Source organism: Coturnix japonica, chromosome 7, assembly GCF_054131305.1.
Source record: "Coturnix japonica strain WE chromosome 7, WE-NBRP24, whole genome shotgun sequence".
NCBI lineage: Eukaryota > Metazoa > Chordata > Aves > Galliformes > Phasianidae > Coturnix > Coturnix japonica.
Genome location: NC_140669.1, coordinates 31,072,329 through 31,093,013, shown reverse-complemented (window position 1 = coordinate 31,093,013; position 20,685 = coordinate 31,072,329). Strand labels below are relative to the sequence as shown.

At 43.2% G+C, this 20,685-nt stretch overlaps 1 protein-coding gene across 13 annotated transcripts in view; it reads right to left on the bottom strand.

The window, feature by feature from the left end:
* Window positions 1–20,685, bottom strand: part of SLC39A10 (solute carrier family 39 member 10) — a 116,639-nt gene that overhangs the window by 37,557 nt on the left and 58,397 nt on the right. For 2 of the 13 annotated variants that reach the window (XM_015867668.3, XM_085552845.1), the window contains exon 1: window positions 8,483–8,579. The exons of 3 other annotated variants lie outside the window; for them this stretch is intronic. The gene's annotated coding sequence lies outside the window, so the exon portion shown is untranslated. Of the gene's footprint in view, window positions 1–6; window positions 83–1,950; window positions 2,563–2,613; window positions 7,753–7,810; window positions 8,580–8,641; window positions 8,700–16,194; window positions 17,041–20,685 lie in introns of those variants that run through there. 8 more of the 13 variants (XM_085552842.1, XM_032445685.2, XM_085552847.1 and 5 more) reach the window with 8 other exon arrangements.

Here is a 20,685-nt window from a genome sequence, read left to right as displayed (position 1 = left end):
CGTTACCTTACTGAATGCCCATCATATATTCAAACTAACTTCTACTTCTGTAAAAACTGGGGTGAAGACGAGAAGAAAGTCACTACAAAAGACAAAAATCATGATTAAATGTCATTAAAACAGGATGCCAAAAATAAATAGACCCACACATACTCCCTCTAGCTCTCAAGTTTAATGATGTGATCTTTGCACCGCCACAGAGTTTCTTCCTACTTGGACCAAGCACTGTTTTGCAGATGATCTCTTATGAATCTAAGTATCTTAATAACAGTCCATTTACTTAGTGAAGAGCACAAAAGAAATCTACACCAGGTTGTAATGTATTAACTTTTCCACGTGTGAATACAAACTTCATTTTGCCCAAGTCAAACTGCACAAAGCTTGTATCTCGCCAAGGTTTCCTACTGAATATTCAAAGGCAATGATTTATTCATGTGTAAAACCCAAGCACAATACGTAGTCAATATCCTGTTGCCTCTCCTCAATGTCACTTCAGAAGACGCATGTTGTGACATCTCATAACTCTTAAGTTTCAAATCAGACCGTGACCAGCCACTGGAGTAGACAAAGATTACTGTTGCAGGGATTCGTGTTTTATGGAAAGCAAAGGTTCCAGAATACACCCCAGCTACCATGATTCACAGGAATTCTTCTTCTTTGTAATGGGAGAAACAAACATACAATAAATCAGCCTGTGAACATATCTGCACCGCTTCTTGTCATCCACTGTATGTTTACGTTGGATACACTGTCTTAAAAATGCATCCTGTTTCTTAAAACAGCACAAAACAACTACACAAAACCAAGGCACATTCATTAAAATAACTTCTCTGCTTTGGAGAAAGTTATGCAGGCAGAACCTCCTCTCATGTTGCCTATTTCAGACCAGAAACTGCATACACTCCAGCATCCACCTTCAGTACACACTAATGCCATGTCCACATTGAACTACTATCAATTTCATAGAACACACACCATGTACTTGTGGTCCTATTCTCTAAATACATTGAATGGCTGCATGCTTTTTTCCTCCCAAGCATGGAAGTGTTGGAAGCAGTTTACAAAGCGCTACAAGTCAGTAAAACAACTTAAACATTTACTTGAGAACAAAAACCTGATTAGGAATATCTACATCATGCATTTGTTTCCATGAATCACAGATCTTTCTCAAGTACTTTTCTGCTATAACCATAAGGAAGTATCAACTCTATAGCCCTACTTCAGCCTATGAAGTAACTGTCAGTGAGCCTAACGTCCCATTTGGAATTAGAGGAGCACATCTCACCAGTCCACAGAGAATCCTATTCCTCCACACACCCAATGGAAAGTTCACTCTAAAGTAACATTCAAGTGCACGGTCTTTTAAACTATTCTTTTTAAAATCTCTTAGGACCTACTTATTTATTTTTATTATAGTATCATTGTATCCATTACCACAACTCAGAGGAACACCAGATCACGCTCCATGGAACTCTCCCCTGGAGCTGCTGCTGTTAATGAGACAATCACTTCCACATTTCTGAAAGCCAGGCCTTGCTCTGTGCAGTTCTCAATGCTGTACCAGCCTTCACTTACCACAGGCTCCCCCAGTACTGTGACACGACGTTACAAAAAATCCTCCACGCTAAGTTACTGCTACACATAGATAGATGCACATTTAATGCAAGAAAACAGGATTATTCTGAGCTCGAGATTTGCTCGTAATTTATAAATCCAAGTGCTTACACATCAGAAACATGGGATTAAGAATGAGCAGATATGAACGTTACACAAAGCAAAAAAGACAAAAGATAACGGAAGACTTCTTTCAACAGCTTTATTCCAAAGGCTCCGCATTAAGCACCCGCTAACAGGGTACAGGTTAAGCACAGGTGAGAGCAGGAAACTCCTCGTTTCCGAGCATGTTATACCCCAGCCAGCGACAGAACCTCCTGACTCCCCTCATCTTACCTTGATGGCCTGGGGTTGCCTGCAGGACACACAGCCTGGCTGCAGTTTCTGCCCTCACTAACGCATTAAGTTCAGGCCGACCGGGATGTAACCGCCTGCCTCGCTCGCCGCCCCCACCCAGCAGGGCCCACTGAAGAGTGAGCAAAGCCTCAAAATGGTGGTAAGGTAACACTTTGCTATAGAAAGGGAAAGGGGAACTTCACAGAAACCAAGACAAAGGGTAACTGTACATTTAAAAGTGCAGGGAAAGGGGGAATTGCAGACACTTAGTCAAAATAAAGCCAGAGAAGAGGGCAATAAAGATAAGAAGAAACTGTCCAGAGACCTCTGACAAGAAGGATTAGATCCCCCCCCCGGGCAAGATGATGCCGACATGGGAGAACAATAACAGCAGATAACACCAAGAAGAAAACAGAAGAAGAATTTCACCCCAAAACATCGGCAAGGGTCGCGGGGAATGGGGTCAGGGGGAATGAGGGAATGGGGTCGCGGGGAACGGGGCCATAGGGAATGTAATGAATATGTAATCAAACTGAGGAGGAGACTATTGATTATGTATTAGCTTAACCTATATCTGTAACACACTTTTCTCTTTACGGTGTGCAAGTTTGGAGGAGCTATCCCCCTTGCACCCGGCGCTGCGCAATGCTGGAATAAACATACCTGCTTTATAACCCATCTCTGGATTATAGAGTTTGATTCCGCAAGTCAATTTGGCGACCCAGATGGGACCCTCTCTGTTCGGCTGCAGGACCAGCTGAGAAGGGGGACGCCTTTGGCGCGCCCCGAGATTTCTCGGAAGGACTCCCCTCCCTCATCTGATCACTGCAGGAGCAGACAAGAACCATCTATCGGCGGACCAGGTATGTGAAATGGGGGACCCGTAAGTCGTGAGGAGACGTCCTACGCAGGGCACAGTGGAGTCGGCGTGCTCCCCCCCAGGGATGTGAGCTCACGGGTTAGGTTAGGTTGCCGGCTGGGTTAGGACTCCCTAGGGAGTGCCTACAAAGGGGCCAGTAAGTCGTACGCATGGTAAAAGAGCTATTGCTCACATTCAGGTGATTGCTAATTGGGCAGAGCTTGTCTGCTCTCTGGTACAGGGTGATTTGGGTAATCCTGGGATAATTGGTATTGTACAGTGCTGTTTATATAGGTGACCTAAGTCAACAACTAGCACCGGTGTTCTTAACATCTTTGGTTAAGCTTAACAAATGATATAATGTAATTGTGCTTGAATTGTCGTGTGAGTGTGGTGTGAGTGAGACGCAGCACAGCTGCGGGGCGAGTGCGGAGTCCCAACCCGCGGTTCCGTCCTCCCGCGAGGGAAACGGCCGGGGACGGACGAAGCGAAAGTTGTCTCCAATACTTGTTTGTCTTTGTTTTAATACATGTTTATTTTGTATTATTAATTACTGGTTGTTGTAAAGTATGTGGTCATAAGTCATAACAATGCTGTTGTGTCAGAAGTGGTTTTACTTATAAAAGAATACGGTGGTTTATATTAAGTTACGATGGGAAAATCACAGAGCAAAGAGGTCCCTGCACGCTCACCCCTGGGGTGTATACTGGCACATTGGCGAGATATCGCTGGGGAACCAGGAGGAACCCTGAGCCGAAAAAAATTCTGATTAAATATTGTAATCAGTGGTTGTTGATGTATAAGCTATAGGACAGGGACAATGAACATATAGAGGGATGTCTGTGTGGAATGAGTATCAAGCCATTTATGTGATACTGTGTTCTGCCTGCGAAGAGGTGTAAGGGAGGTGGGTCAGTCAGTGCTGGCTCTGTGGCGAGAGGTTTATAACTGAACGATATGGATTGCTAAGGGAAAGTTATAAGGTAGTAAGGGTGTTTATGGAAACTGAAGAACTGTGTTGCTTGATTTGTGGGTTTTGAAGGGAATGGGACAAACTGTTTTGCTGGTATAAGAAAGTGTAGTTGTTAATGGCATACGGAAGTATAGTTGAGGGTATGTGGAAGTGTAACTGAGGGTACAAATAGTGGAATAGTGTACAGAGGAAAAAGGGTTAAAGAGAAAGTGAGTTTATCTGTGCTGGCATGAGAACAACCCCCCCGCACCGTTCCCCTGCAATCAGAACTCTCAGAGTGGGAGAGGGAGCCAGGGTCAGAGACTGCTGCTGTAAACTGCAAAGGGGGAGGTGGAGAGGACAGGGCATTGGAAGTGCCCTGCCTTCATGTGCAGAGATGTGGGAAATCTGAAATCTGGGAAGCACTGGAAGGCTCTGGAGAGGAGGTGAAATGTAATGATTAGAGTTTGGAAAGTGAAAAAGTTTGGGAAGGACACAGGTTGAGGAAGGCAAAGATAAAAACAGGGATGTCAGGTCTGAAGAGAGGAGTACAATAAGAAGAAAACAAACAAACAACAACAACAACAGAAAACAAAACAAACACCTGATTGAGAATCAGAGATGTTCAGGAAACTGAGAATAATAACAGCTGTTACTGTTGTGGTGCTAGAGTAGGGCCATAGGACCCAGGGATCCCCCACGAGGAAAGGGGAGGGAGGCTTGAAGAGCCCAGGGAGGGCTCTGCCCCGCTGGAATGAAAGCAGTGTGCAAATGCAGTAGGACACTGGTAGAGAAATCCGACCAAGCTGAGTGAGAAGGAATTGCCTCTGACTGCAGAACTGAACAATGAGAACTTGGGAAGTTAACCCTAGCAGATACACCGATGAAACTGCAGCTAAGGAAGCAGGATAAAGTAGTTCATTTTCTGATGGATATGGGAGCTTCTTACTACCCATAGATGGTTTTGTAACATTAGTAGGTGCTACCGCCCAACAAGAAAAGGCTTACTTTTGGAATTAATTAAATATAAGCTAAGAAAACAAGTAGGAATACAGAAATTCTTGTACCTGTCAGGTTACCCTGGCAAGAAATTTAATAAAACTGGAGCTAAGGGTCAAACAATATTGGCTGATTAAGAATTGTAAGTCTGACTATTAACACAAACTGGGAAAAACAATGTTGTACCCCCAGGAGCCACAGCAATCTCAATTAAGACACACTTAGGGGTGTGGGCATCAGGGCCAAAAATTAAGCCCTAAATACAAGTTAAAAGCAAGAGCTCACCCACTCAGGGTAAAGTGGTGCCCTTTGAGGATATGTGACTGTAGAAGGACAAAAGAAATAATAGATAATTTTTTGAGTTTAAATTACTAATTGAATGGGAATCCAAGTACAAAACTCCAATTTTGCCAATTTGCTAAATTTTCGGATAGCAAGTGCTTTAGTTTGGTAGAAGACATGAGGACAAGTAATGGAATTGTTGAATGGATACACTCAGTGATGGAAAATCCATGCACTTTATCAACCAAGTTAAGGAATGAATAGGTGGAGTTTACCTTCTGGATTTGAGGGATGTCTCTTCTGCCTGGTTTGGCCAAAGGAAGCCTAAGGTTATTTGTCTTTGAATAGGAAAACTCTAATAGAGGGAGAAGAGACTCAGTTAACCTGGACAGTGTTACCCAGGGTTGTGAGAATAGCTTAATGATTTTTGAGAACTGGTCAACTCATGAGCCTGAGACCTGGGATCCTCCATCCTAGGGTGGAACTTTACTGGAGCATGTGGATGCCACAGCAACAAAAGGACTGTGTACAATAGACTGAGAGTTTGCTGAGTTTCTTGGTTCACAGAAAGCACAAATAACTCAGAAATTACAGCTGGACTTTGGACCTTAAGGACTGCCAAGAAAGAAGCCATCTGCTAAACCCCTGAGCTGCAAACTGTCAAGGAACTCCATACGTTCCCAGGAATGACAGGAGGATGCTGACCATGGATACACAGCTACGGACTGATGGTAAACCTCAAACAGCTTGAAGTGAGTAAGGGATGGTGCCTGAGGGCAGTGGCTGCACTGGTGCTCAATATTCAAGAAGCCTATAAATCTACACTGGGCCAAAGGACACCAGTTTTAATATCTCATACAGTGTTTACTATATTGGAGGCAAAAGGGGGGACATTAGTTCATTGGCTCTCACCCCAAAGATTCCTGAAATACCAGGCCATCCTGGTAGAGCAAGATGATGTAGAAATAATTGTGACTAATATTGTAAACCCAGTATCTTTCCTTAGCGGAACTCCCGGAGAACCACTATTACATGACTGCTTTGAAACAACTGAAGCTGCACATTCCAGCCGGTCAGTCGAACCTGAAGGACGAACCCTTAGAAGATGCAGAAGACACCTGGTTTACCAGCAACTGCAGTTTTATGAGACAAGGAGACTGTAAGGCAGGACATGCAGTAACTGCTACTGACCAGGTAATCGAAGCACAGCCACCAGCTGTGGGGACTTCCCCTCAGAAGGCTGAAATAACTGCCTTGACAAGAGCTTCAATCATATGGACAGATGCTAAATATGTGCCACACGCTCATAGTACCATCTGAAAAGAGCAAGGATTGCTCACACACAAGAAAAACAGCCTGATTTAAATCTACCAATGGTTATTATATGTTGTAAAAGACATCAGAAATGTAACACTGTACAGGAAACAGAAAATAAGATGATAGATCAGGTGGCAGAACAGGCTTCAATTCCAGAAGAGGGCTTCAATTCCAGATGGTAAACTTAAAATCTCTGAAGCCAAGTCAAAACCTGTAAAATATTCTAAAGAGAACAGGAGTCCAATTAATGATTTAGAAAGGAAGAGAGCAAGCTGACAGATGTGTGCATGCCCAAATTATTATTATTATTATTATAACACATTATTATGCCCTTTAGTATTTTATGGAAATTGGTTATAAGGGAAGATAAGAGAATATATTGAGCAAACCAACACTACAAAGTACAGTCCCAGTACCAGGAACAGGGCACAAGTGGGCTTCATGGGAGAGGGCCTTCCAGGGCAACAATGGCAAATTGAGTTCACAGAACTCCCAAGAAAAGGGGGGTACCACTGTATGAAAATTTCTGTAACCTTAGAAACAATTGAGGATGCTGCTGCAGATGCTTGATGGACAATCCAAAAGGAGATATCCTGTTTATCCAAAGATGCATTGCAACATGGAGTAGGCAGGGATAACACCGATTGGGGAATAGTTTTCTCTGGATCATGGGATAAACTTACTAGTTGCCAAATTTAGGATGACTAAAACAGCTTTTCTTAGCCTGCATCACCTTGCTACTCTTGGTGTGTTTTACTTGTGTTGTTATGTCTTTTGTGTCTGTACCAAGGTACTGGAAGGGAATACGAGGTTTGGAAGAGACATGAGCTGAGACAAAAGGTAGAGAGCGGAGCCTATTTTGAGACCCATTAAGAATCTAGCAGGTAAAAGCCTGCTAGATTAAAGAAAAGGGGGGAATTGAAGAGTGAGCAAAGCCTCAAAATGGTGGTAAGGTAACACTTTGCTATAGAAAGGGAAAGGGGAACTTCACAGAAACCAAGACAAAGGGTAACTGTACATTTAAAAGTGCAGGGAAAGGGGGAATTGCAGACACTTAGTCAAAATAAAGCCAGAGAAGAGGGCAATAAAGATAAGAAGAAACTGTCCAGAGACCTCTGACAAGAAGGATTAGATCCCCCCCCCGGGCAAGATGATGCCGACATGGGAGAACAATAACAGCAGATAACACCAAGAAGAAAACAGAAGAAGAATTTCACCCCAAAACATCGGCAAGGGTCGCGGGGAATGGGGTCAGGGGGAATGAGGGAATGGGGTCGCGGGGAACGGGGCCATAGGGAATGTAATGAATATGTAATCAAACTGAGGAGGAGACTATTGATTATGTATTAGCTTAACCTATATCTGTAACACACTTTTCTCTTTACGGTGTGCAAGTTTGGAGGAGCTATCCCCCTTGCACCCGGCGCTGCGCAATGCTGGAATAAACATACCTGCTTTATAACCCATCTCTGGATTATAGAGTTTGATTCCGCAAGTCACCACCGCGGTGCACGGCAGGCCACAGCCCGCTCTCACACCCCTCAGTGCGCTCCTTTTATCCTGCGGAGAGCAGCACCTCGCGGTCGGACACGGGGCCTCCACGTGGCCGCAGGCGGACGGCTCCGGGGCACGGGGCGCTCCCAACCCGCATTCGGGCTCGGAAAGAGGGCGAAGGAAGCGGCGGCACGGAGCGGGGCAAGCCGCACCGCCTCCCCGGGGCAGCGGGCCCGGCCAGCCGCCTCGGGCCCGACGGCGCCCCCCGCAGCGGCCTGGAGCCACCGCGTTCCGCACCCCGCAGCGTGCGGCCGGCCGGCTTTACCTGCCGCGTGGCCGCCTCGCAAGGATGGGGACGGCGGGCGGGGGAACCGGCTCCCACCCGCCGCCCCCGGCCCCCTCGCCCACCCTGCGGGTCCGGCTCCGCCACGTCACGAGGTGGCCGCGCCGCCGTGCCCCCCGCTCGGCATCGCGGGGAAGGAGGTGTCCGCTACTGCCCGCCGGCTCCTGCTCCTCGTCCGCAACCCCGGCCGCCCCCCCCGCCGCCGGCCCGATCCGGCCGCCACCCGCCCCGCCGCGCCGGCCGCTTGTGGGGGAGGGAATGTAAACAAATGGGGTTTTATAGCTACCTCACTCGAGTGCCGTGTGCATCTCCCTCTCCGCTCGGTACCAAACCGCCGCGGCGCCTCCTCCTCCTCCTGCAGCTCCTGCCGCCGCCACCGCTACGCTATTCGCCAAGCGCTGCTACGCCAACCCCCGCTGCGCTCGCCCCGCTCTCCCCTACGCACCGTGCGGATCGCGTCCCCGCAGCTCGCCTGGCCCAATGCGGAGCCATTTCCTCCCCTTCCCCCGCGCCTCGCTTCCCCCTCCCCTATTCACCACCAGCTACGAAAATGGCGTAGCGCTCCCCTTCCCCTCCCTGCGGCGCCTTGCGCTCATCACTCAAGCCAGAGCAGCTCCGGGGACGGAGCTTCACGGAGCCGCGGATTCAAGCCGCGCTGTGCCGCCCGCTCCCGGAGCAGCTGGCGGGGAGATCCCGGCTATCACGGAGCGACGGGAGGATCGCCCGGACGGGAACCCGCCGGCAGCGCGGCGGCTGAGGGAAGCAGGGCCCGGCTGCAGGGGGCCTGGGCCTTCGTTCAGCGGCTCGTCTGATAGCCCGGGATCGCCCCAGGAAGGACACGCGTTGTCCTGACTGACTGATCTCAGCGGGTTTATCAGGATTAATAACGAAACAAAGCTCGTATCTGCGTGATAAACGTGTCACCTACTCGAGATGGAGATATTGAGATGCAGGCCCGAGTCGCTATATATTTGATTCCTCAACAAAGTCCTAACAGCCGTAGGGCTCAAAAAACATACGTAATGCCTTATGTAAATTAAAAACCTTTAGCGGCACAGCACGGCAGCTCGGCAGACATTTTGGTTTATAACATAAGGCCCAGGAACATACAGCAACCCTTCACCTCAGATGCTTAAATAAACCAGCTTACTTTGTAATGGATAGTTACAGAAAGTATACAAAGGCTGAAGCACCGTTTAACACGTCACATATGATTTATGCCATTTCCTTTTTATTTCTAAGAAATTTCCATTACTTATTCCTCCAGAACTCAGTGATGCTTCCCTAGCAGGCTTAAGGCTGCAACAGCCCTCCCCTCTTTCTGCTGCAGGAGGCACACGTCTGTCTCACAGCCTCTCCTGTTAAGGAGCTGATGTAATCCACCTAATGCTTTCCAAGCATTGCCCTTTGCTGAGCTGGCTGGCATGTCCACGCTGCCCAAGGTCAGGCCTGGCAGAACCAGAGGCAGTCCTACCTGCAGTCATACCTGATCCCAAGTCTTATCTCTCTAGTGCTAGATGCGTATTTTAGTACACAAGCTGTCTACGCATAGATACTTGAAGCAATCAGAATGGCTTGGGTTGGAGGGGACCTTTAAGATCATCTAGTTCTAACGCCCCTGCCGTAAGCTGGGAAGTACAAGTTTCTCCGCATCAGTCTCACAAACCAAGAACAAAAACTTTTAAATCACACATCACTATGAGCAGTACACTTGAGGAACAACTTTCAGTGCTGCAGGGAGGCTCGCACAACAAAGCTAGGAAGCCAGCACTGCAGGAGTGCTGATAGCTTGGTACAACACAAATGCACACAGCAGATCCAGACTGACTCTTCAGGATTTATGTATATAACAAAGTGATACATTACCATGATTCAAACACTCACTCCCATCTCTTACTCCTCCTCCCTTTTCTCACTGGGCACTTTTGGAGTACAACTCAACAGTACATGCTCGCATGTTGGGTTGCGGGATGGGAATGTATCCTGCTAAGCGATGCAGATGCGTTTGTGGTTCAGTGCTGCAACAGCACACCAGGGCTTCCAGTAGGGCTCCTCTCAGGATGAAGTCCTGTCTAGACACACATACCCTATTTCAGAAGAGTACTTCTTCACCCTCTTCCCCTTTACCGCGTTCCACAGAAGTGATGACTTGGCCATCAGATCCAGGTTTAGGTCAACCAGATGTGCTGCCACAGAAGACAATATAAAGGAAAATAAAGGGTGTAGAGTCCTGTTTTGAATACAAGATGCAAGCCTAAAGAGAAATGCGAGGTTGGATAGTTTTTGAACGATCTCACACACTAATTTCCTATTCTCCCTTTATAAACCCAGCTACACGTGTGGGATAGAAAACTTATACAAGGATACTTATCTATGCATACGTATAAGTAGTTTGTTTACGAGGAAGTTTTTACTCACCATTAATTTAAATGGAGAATTTAGGTTTTGCTTCCACCTACATTCTGTTGTGCAGCTACCCATACTGCACAAGGCTTCAGGTTTTTTTTTGCTTCTGAATGTAAGCCAAAGGAAGAGTCCTTGGGGAAGCATCCACTCAGGATTAGGAACAATGATAATGAAAAAAAAAAAAAAACACAAAAAAACAACACAACACCTAGTCCAAGGATTTCATCAGAATTTGGGGCGATACGAGTGCCACATACCTGGTTTTGTGCTGTATGTTATTTCTTTTCCTATTCTTTAAACCACTGTTACAGCTTTTGTTCTTGCTTTTTATTTATCTTGAGAGCCTGAATCAAAGTCAAAAATGCTATTTCTTATTTGACCATGATCTGCGCAGCTTGTCAGAAACTTTCACGGAGATAGCAAATAGCAGGGTTAACCTTGAGGAGATAGAGAATAGCTAATGGCGCACGGCCTACTTGTCAAGTAGAGAGGTTTCACCCAATTTCTTAGGAATGAAAGAGCTTTATTACAGGAGGTTTTACTCAGAAGTCTGCTGACAAGAACTCCTGATCTGGATATCCAAGTATGACCTGGCTGCTCTGTTTTGAACTTACTGATGTAATGTGATGATATAACTGCTTGTAGTTAATACATACAGATGTACCTGTACTTTCAATACTCAGTATAGCAGTTTGGTAGGTACTCATTCCCAGAGGACAATGAGATCAGGCACTGACAAAGAAAAAAACTTTGCTTATGGCAAGGACATAAGTAAAGGTATTTAAGCATCTGGATGAGCTTAAGTATCACCACAAGCAAGTAGTGATTCTAAACTTAAAACTCACACTTGGAAATAGGCAGTGATGTCCTCCAGGGGATTTCAGTGCATCAGGATGACTTGACTTGTATGCATTGAATTGCATTGAATTTAAAAGCCAAGTTTGTTTATTTCAAGGCAGTATATCGAAATGGCACTCTTTAGTGGAGACCGTATATGCTTTTTCCCCCATATTCTTGCTGAACTGGGTGTTCTTGTTTAAGCTTTTATTTGTTAATTTGTTTATTAAATTCAATTGGTTTCATCGGTAGAAATTCCAGTGATAATTCAAAGTAGGTCTGCTCAGTTTTATGCCAACAGAAAAGGACCATTTCAAAGTTTCTTAACCGGTAAGACGGGACAAAAAGTGAAAATTCATTTGAGCTGTGTTATTCTTAAAAGAGCAAATCTTACCTTTCTTACCTTACAACGACATGTACATACTCTCCCATAAGGGCAGCATATATACGTGTGTAGGCATGTGTAGGCTTTGAAGCAGAAGTATCAATGTCAGTGACTTGCCATGTGTAATTTTAAATATGGCACTACTGAAAATACTGACAGGAAATAGATCTGAACAGAAGCTTGTGATTATTATTATTATTATTTTTTTTTTTTTTTAAGTGTGCCAAAACAAGAAATAGGCTTTATAGAAGTTTCAGAACATTTGAGGCTATCGCAGGAAAGGGTTTGGCTTTGTGTTTGTGTTGCCTTTTAGTCCTTTCTTTGTTTTTGTTTGTAACATGCACTGACATTTTCAGCGAAAAGATGTTAAAACCTTTTTCATTGGCTGCGGACTTACGGTTACACATACATCAAAGGACACGAGCACAAGGGTGTGTGATGCTGCAGCAACAGCTGAAGTATTTGTTCCTCACACAGACATTTCTATGCAGTTGGACAGAAGCCAGTTTGACTTGTAGCCATCCCGTTAGTTTTGCAAACCTAGCAAACGCTACTTTGACTTATCCACAGCAAGACTAATGCTGGGAAAACTTTATTTGTTTAAATCACTCTAACTTGACTGTATTGTTATTTCTTTGAGCAGCGTTTGCCAGACCTTCTTATCTAAAGCATCCCAAAGCCCTTCCCTGGATAGGAGACTCAGCAGGTTTGCTGTAGCAGGGATGGAAAAATGGAAGATACTAAAAGTCAGGACAGTGCGTCTAAACCTTCTTCCTCTCTGCAAAGTTTGTGTTTATTTTTCTCTTTCCTTCCTGCCTTTTGAAGACACCTGTTCTCTGTGGTATTTGTTTCTGTAGCACTAGTTACAGATACAGAGTTGCATTTAGAGTCTGTCTTCATAGCAAAGCAGAAAAGGATATGACCCAGACCGCCTGCTGTACTGTATGATTTGTCAGACATACAGTTCATACTGCTCTGTACACCAGTTATTCTTCAGCCTTTCCATACTTATAACAAGCAAGTAGAACATAGGTTTTGGATTGACCTAAGGTTGGAAGACTTTTTCAGGACAAGATAGTAAAATGGCATAATGAGAAGAAAGGGCACCGTGGTCAGCTGCTTCCTTTAGCACATGACTAGAGTGAGACTGCTGAGCACAAAGAACTCATGTTCCCAACCACAAAAAGCCTCAATATCAATAAATACGGGATATTCTCTGCTGGAGCCATGCCGGATTCAAAACATTAAACAAAGCTATGTTAGCTGGCTAGGTGGAGTGGACTAAAAATTCCTCTGAAGGCTTATATTTATAAAAGAAAACTGGAGTGATTCCAGAACTGACCCACCTTGCTGAAAAGGAAATATTGACTTTAATGTAATCTCTTTACATGTTCAGGCATTTTACACCCTCTTCTCAAATAGAATGGAAAAGACTAACAGTACTCTCCTTGACATTATTTGAAAGGATCAATGAACAGACTGAAGTTAGAAAATGAAAGTCAGTATCTTTTATGTCAATCCCTGCCAATTTTTAACCTCCGCTTTAATGATTAGCAGTATTTACTTATAACCAAGACCTAAATGAGCCATAAAAGCACAGCTCTTCTAAAGCTAGATTTCAGTCAGCAACTTGCATCAACTTCCCTGTTTCTGGCACTTCTATTACACGTACAAGTGGAAATGACAAATTTTAAGTGAATGCAATTCCTCCAACATCAGCAGGTGGAACTGGAAAGCCAAGTTGTCCTTAGGTTTCTGTTCTACCCGTTTTGAATGCCTGAGGAGGGACTATGCAATTTCAGCAGTGGAGGGGGAGTTATTAGGATCTACTAGGGATATACTTCAGTAATGTAAGCTTGAATGGACAGCAGACAATGCTGTTGATGCCTCATCCCTTCTTTATCATAGAACTCAAGCCTGAAAGGGACATCCACAGAGAAGACAAGAACATGAACTCTCAAAGGAAAAAAACCACCAAAAATCATGTTTGCAGAAGCAACCAAATTATGAATGGAATATTTCTCATGCCTGTTTGTTTTTAAGTTTACTATACCAGTAGGACAACGTAAACCAGCAGGAGGACTCTCAAACTCAAAATTATTGTCTAACTGTCCTTCTGTTTAGGGAGCACAACTGACTCATAAAAGAGTGAGCTTACATTTTGCTGCATTGATCCTTCCATGCCTGATAATGGCATATATAGTACCTGAAGGCAGGAGATGGATGCTGGCCTTCAGGGTCCCAGCAACTTTAAAAATACACCACCTCTCTTTGAAATGCTGGTTTGTGCTGAAGTTGTTGTTGCGTTGGTTCCTCCCACCCTGAATTTTTCATCATCAGTGTAAAATTTGTTTCACTTGTATTCTGCAATGAGAAAGCATGTTAAAGACCCTGATTTCTAAAAATTAGGAGGTGGATTATGAATCACATTAAGAAACACCTCAATTTCCAAATCTTTCACTGCAAGTGTTTAACAGTACTACAAGCTGTTGCAGCTTTATTTTGCACGTTGCTGCCCAAAAACTCTTTGCACAGTTGGATCATAACTACAATTTTAATGACACAAGTAGGAGTGTGAATTTAAGCATAAACAGCTATGGAGAAGAAAGTAAACTTCAGTTGAGATACACAGTGATGCAGCACAGGCATACACAGAACATGGCTCAAATGACAAGAAATGTGAAAATCTGAGATGAATGCCTCTGAAATTACACAGAGAAAAGGTTCCTGTGAATAGACACAGATAGAAGCTGGGAAGAGAGGCAGAGCAATGGGAAGGCCCTGCTCCTTTGCCACTTTTCAGCTGTATGACTTCACGGCCTGACTTGATGACTTACATAAAACAGAACTCCACTGAGACTGAGCTATAGCACCAGAACAGAGTAATGGTGATGAATACATCCCGTTTTCTGTTAGAAAAGGAAGAGAGGTTTAAACCACATCCTCAAATGAGCGTGGGACTAGACAGGCTGCTTGTGGAAGAGGGAACATCGCACGGTCATGCATCTTTGCTGACATATCAGATGATGCATTTGGCAGGTGTAAGAGCATCGTGAGAGCTCTGAGAAGACTCATGAGTGGGAATGCCAGTAACTGCGTAGAAAGACAATAATGGCTGGGTTGGAATAGCATTAATTACAGAGATAACAAACAGACTGTCAAACTCAAGGGAAGCAAAAAAGCCTCAAGCAAGACTGATGCCAATTTTGACCACACTGAAACTGAATAAAAAAGTTATGCTTGAAAATACTTGATTCCATTCATAACATTTATGTTTTCTACCTCTCTCAGATAACCTTCCCTTCCTTTATACCTTACCCTCCCCTTTATAGCTGAAAATTCATTCCTATAAACACAAGAAGTTAGCCATCGTGGAACCACTAATGAAATAACTGTGTGATTTCCCAAGAATAGCATACAAGACTGAATTCACACAGCATTGGTACAGCATTTGGAAAAGGATCTTTAAAACTAAATGGTAGGCAGACATAAGGTGTTCTTCACAATGAGCAGTTATAAAGTAGAGCCTGTAAAACTCTGTAACAGCGTGTTTTCAGTAATATTTTCAGAATTGTTTTTCTGTTGATTAAAGGTAAAAAATATGAAAGACAAATCTGACAGACTAACTGCAAATAAAATTTAAGTTCTAAAAGCCCTTAATCTACCCAATTTCCAATTCACTTAAAAAAATGAGAGTTAATTTTTGAAGTGCAACATAGCATCCTTAGGCAAGTAAATACATAACGACAAAACTCCAAGACACCGTTTCTTAAAACCAAGTAGGAGCTAAAAGTAAAGTCGGTACTAAATAATACTTCCAAGGAAGCTAAGAATATTTCAGAATATTTCAGAATATTACTTGAAAAGAGACTGCTCAGGGTTGCACAGGTCACAGAATCACAGAACCTATTGCAGTCGGGGTTGCCCACCACTAAATCAGGTGTACCTGGTTAGGGCCAAATTCATTGCCAAATTCCCACATAAAGCAGAGGCCAGATTCTAGGAAACACTCATCCTAAAACCTGCTGACAAGCTTATCTCAAATGACCTGAAGTACCAATCTGGACGATGCAATTCCAGGATAACATTAAGTACATACAGACTATGTCAAATTCATAGCATAGGAATGACTGGAATTCCTTGCTGTCATTCTGAGAGAACTTCTGGTTTAATGTAATTTACGCTCCGTAACCTATAATGAAGGCACATTCTTGTTGGTCCCACCAATATAGACAACATTAACAATATCACAGGTACCGCTAATTGGTAAAAACAGCCTTGGTTATTGCAACCTCTAAAAAGCAGTGAATCAGAAAAAGAAATGCCAGTCACGTGCCCCCTCCCCGTAAGGAGCAGATCCATCCACTTACACAGTGCCGAGTGCCAAATTCATCATGCAGGGCAGCAGTGTCTGATTCTTGTCATTTCCCTCTTTCTCCTCTTCCTCACTTGCATGGCCTATAATCACTTCCCTGAATGTGAAGAGCTGCTGTCTATGCAGTTTCTTTTTAAAGAGCTGAACGTGCAGGGTTTTTTTATTTATTATTACACTGAAATTGAACTTTGAGCTAGTAAAACCAATATTATCACAATGCTGTCGTCCTAAAACCAGAGCTGCTGTTTTCACAGGAAGACACTTCAAATCACTTCACAGAACGTGGGGCTGTTGAGCACTGAGGCATGTGCAGTGCAAAAGAGCCAGATAGTGCCAACAGAGAAGCAGCGGAGGGCTGCTCTTTCAGAGGGTATTGCTGAGAGTTTCCAGTCTAATCCAAAACTTAATGCAGAGAAAACTGATTTTTGCAGGAGAGAGCGGGGTGTATAGAAAGCAGTGCGTCTCTTTCTTTTGAAACACCGTTTGAGTCACACTGCATAACAGCACAGAACAGCATGTATCTCACAAGTCAATGAACTCCTGAGGCAAAACAGAATCATTCCTTATGCTAACATAATATCCTCAACTGAGATGTTCCCTAGACAGGTAAACGTTCACAACAGACCGCTGCTATTTAGTGCTACAAATCACACAGATATATTTAAGAAGAACTGCTGATAGGAGCTCAGATGTAAAGCTGAAGCTCTGTCACCTCAACTCACTGGCACTCCTCAGCACGGGCCTCCAAACTGACTGACCAGAGACTGCAGTCATATGGCACTTCACATTGCCTGCCTGGGGAGGCAGAGGACACAGAATACATCTGTGTTCTGTCCCTGAGGTACTGATGTGTTCTAAAACAGCTCTCCTTCAACATTACACAGGAAGACATGGTTTGAGAAGGGTTTCCTATTTGGTGCCTACACAGTGACACACTGCCACGGTGCTGCTGAAGCTAACATCCGAATAAACATAGCTTCTCCTCTGTGGACTTTGTTTGCTTTAGCCTGACATTGTTTTCAGGGCATTTAAAGCTTAGTAATAATATTTATGCGGTCCTGAAACTCTCTTCTGTTTTCGGAAGAAAGAGGGTTGTTAATATAAGTTCAGAAAGGAAACAAAAAATGTTTTCATTCTGTTTCACCGTGTCATGTCCTTGAAGAAGCAAAACCAGATACCAGCAACCTCCCACAAAAAAAAAAAAAAAAAAAGAAAAAGAAAAAAAAAAGGAAAAGGAAAAGCTGAGCGCTAGAGCTGTCTTAGAGAACTTATTTCAACACAAGTTTCATGCCTTTAAAAAGGGTTTGAAAGGGTATCACTTAGAGATATCCAGAGCAAGACCATTCTGCTAAAATACTTTAAGCTAAAATGTAATCCAAATTAGTCTTAGCTACTGCAAAGCATCCAGAGACTGAAAGGCAGGAATGGTTACTGACGTGTTTAAGAACCAGGAGGATGATACGTAAATGATAGAATTTTCTTCACTGTGCATAGGCTCAGAACTTCTTTGGCAAAAAACAGCTTTCCATCTGATAAATTCCTAAGCCCACAAAAAACTGTTCAACAGGGAACAGCAAGTCCTGTTCAGACAATGGGATGTGACTTACTTCCCCCCACCCCCCATTGTGCTGATGGTTGGTAAAATTCCAAGAGAACGTGGAAGAAAGATTACTTGGTTTCCATTCCCCTAAGGCAACAATCTCCCATGGTCACTGAAGAGCCTGAGGAAGGGCTGGTGTTCACCATGCACTGAAAATGATGATAAAACAAGTTTACAGAGGAACACAGAACTTACACTTTGTCAGGCTCCTATTCAGGAGTTTAAATAATGTTCCCAGGCTTACACAGGCCAGGATTTGCCTGGACTCAGATGCTTAGTAGCCCTTTCAAATCAATGGAAATGCAAATATGCAAAGAGTGAGGCACTTGCTCCAGGGTACTGATGAATCATGTCCTTTGCATGTCACAATCACATCTGAAAAATGTGGTGGTGACTCTACACCGAATTAGGCAAAGCGCACTGGCAGTGGAAGGCAGAGCTTGGTGAGACATGAAAGTGGTATGTGGGTGCAGGGACACTGCCAAGCACTCCCATCTCATCCAGATTCTTATGCTTTTGGAGACTCATAAATGCAAAAAGCTAGGCATTTGGTAAGCCGTGTCCATTCATTAAGTACAATGCATACACATTAAAAGAAATACTTGATTTCTGTCAAGTATGCAACACTCTATCAATAAGTCTGTTTTTTTAATTAAATACTTCATACACAATGTAATCACTGTGAACCACGATTGCATTGGCTCTTTCTATTCGAGACTTTCAGATCTCACAGAGTATACAGATAGTTCTGTATACTCACACTGTGGTTCTTTGAAAGAAGCAAGGTACAAATAGCTGATCTCAAATCTACTAATCTCATCTATGGTGAAGCATAGTGGACAGCTGTCACTTAATTGGCATGGCTTGCTTTCTTTCCCATAGAGATCCTTGCAACAAAAAGTCTTTTCCATCTTATACTCTCCAGAAAATTGTTTTAACTTTTACTTCTTTGAATTATCTCTTCCACTGTAAGCAACGTGTTTCAGTGCTTTCAGCTGTCAGAAGCTGCAGAAAAGTATGCGCTACAGGTGCTCCAGAAATGATGTACTGTCTGCCTTTAAAATACTTTGCCTCTTTGCTTTACCTTCACTTCTGTGCCTAGAGGCTGTTATTAAAAAGTTACATTTCATAGCAAGTTTTTCTTGTTTGACCACTTCGTATAAAAAGTTTCTTTCCTTTCCTTTCCTCCTGTAGAACATCTAAAGGAAAAGGTCTGTCTGGGAACCAACAAGGGTATCAAGTCAATGATACTCCCCACAGAGAGAGGGGAGTAAGAAAATGGCTGCATGGTGCTGAGCTGCCTGCCAGGTTAAGCCGCAACAGAACTGAGTAAGAACAGAGACACGTGATATGTCTAAAGCACGCGTTCTTGCATTTTTGGAAACATTTCTCACTATTTGTGCCACTGTAGTCTGACCTTTGCAAGTGTTTACAGGAATCTTTAAGAAGTATTTAAAATCAAGTTGTACAACATGAGAAACGAGGTCGTGGCCATTTCCAGAAGCCCAAACCAGCCATGCAAGATTGCCCTGTCCAGGGACTTCAGGGGTCACTGAGAAGCAAAGCATAATACAACATTGCTAAAGTTCATCCATTTATGATATTGAATAATAAACAAAACCTGACAATTTCACACCCCCACCTGACTAGAATTTGTGTGAAAAAAAGTAACTGGGTAAAAAAGTATCTCTTGTAATTCTACATTTAGCAGCTGCAGAGCAGTTGATAATGATTCTGATTCTGTCAGGAAGAGCTATTAGTCTGGACAAATATTTTCTCCAAAGCTAAGCCATCATTACTCCAGCAATGTCTGCAGCCTCACAAGAATGTCTAATGAGCAGCAGATCAAAAACTAGTGCAGCTCCTTTCCAGGGATCAGATGTGCACTTTCTCTTAATTGCTCACAGTCAGAATAGATTCTATTTCACTAATGCCTAAATAACCCCATATCTAAAAACATTTAATACAGAGAGCGAATCAGGGTAAATGGTCTTGCAAGAGAAGAATGAAGCAAACATCTTGTAATTAAGGAAATAAAATACTGTAATCTGGTGAGCTTCTGCCCCTGAACTGATTAAGGCAGCTCAGCAGAAATAGAAAACTATCTGTGCCTCAAGGATGGCTTTCTAGGAAGATGGCTTTCTAGCTGACACACAAGATGTGCTCACAGAGATAGGTCAGACCTAATTAGGTATTCAGCATTCAGCTTGTTAATACACCCTCTCTCCTTTGATTGAAGCTTCTCAAATGATTATTTTTTCATTAAATGTTGAGGCATTACAACTGGCTTAAATGATCAACAAACTGAGAGGCTACCATTTGTTTTTCTTACCTGGTATAAAACTGAAGATACATGTGTTACATACATAGATTTGTACTGACTGCCATGTTTTTTCTAGAGAGGGATGGATGTCTGTTGTGGAAGTTACTGGTTGGTTTATGATTACTCTGAACTGTTGCACATGGACTAGACTTAACAATACTATTTTCTTCTCTTTTCTTACTCAGAACATTTATTGATACATTCAAATATAACCTACTTACTGAGACAATCTGCAGATTTAAAACTGCCATGTTAAAAAAAATAAACCACAACAAAAAACCTTCAAAAAATAACTTTTCTTCTAAATTACTTTAGAAGAAACATATGAGGATGCTGCTTTCAGTATATCCCAAAATAGACAAATGAACACTAGAATAGTTACTGGTACAGTAGAATAATAATTAGTACTTCACTTGTATTAGTGTGCTGTGAAGTCCGTGGGATAGTTTCCATTTACTTTTGGAAGACAATGATAATGTTTTCAAACAGTGATTTGGATAAATAATGACTAATCTAATGTTTCAAGAGTAAAGAGGTACATTAGTAAAGGGCTATTTACTTGA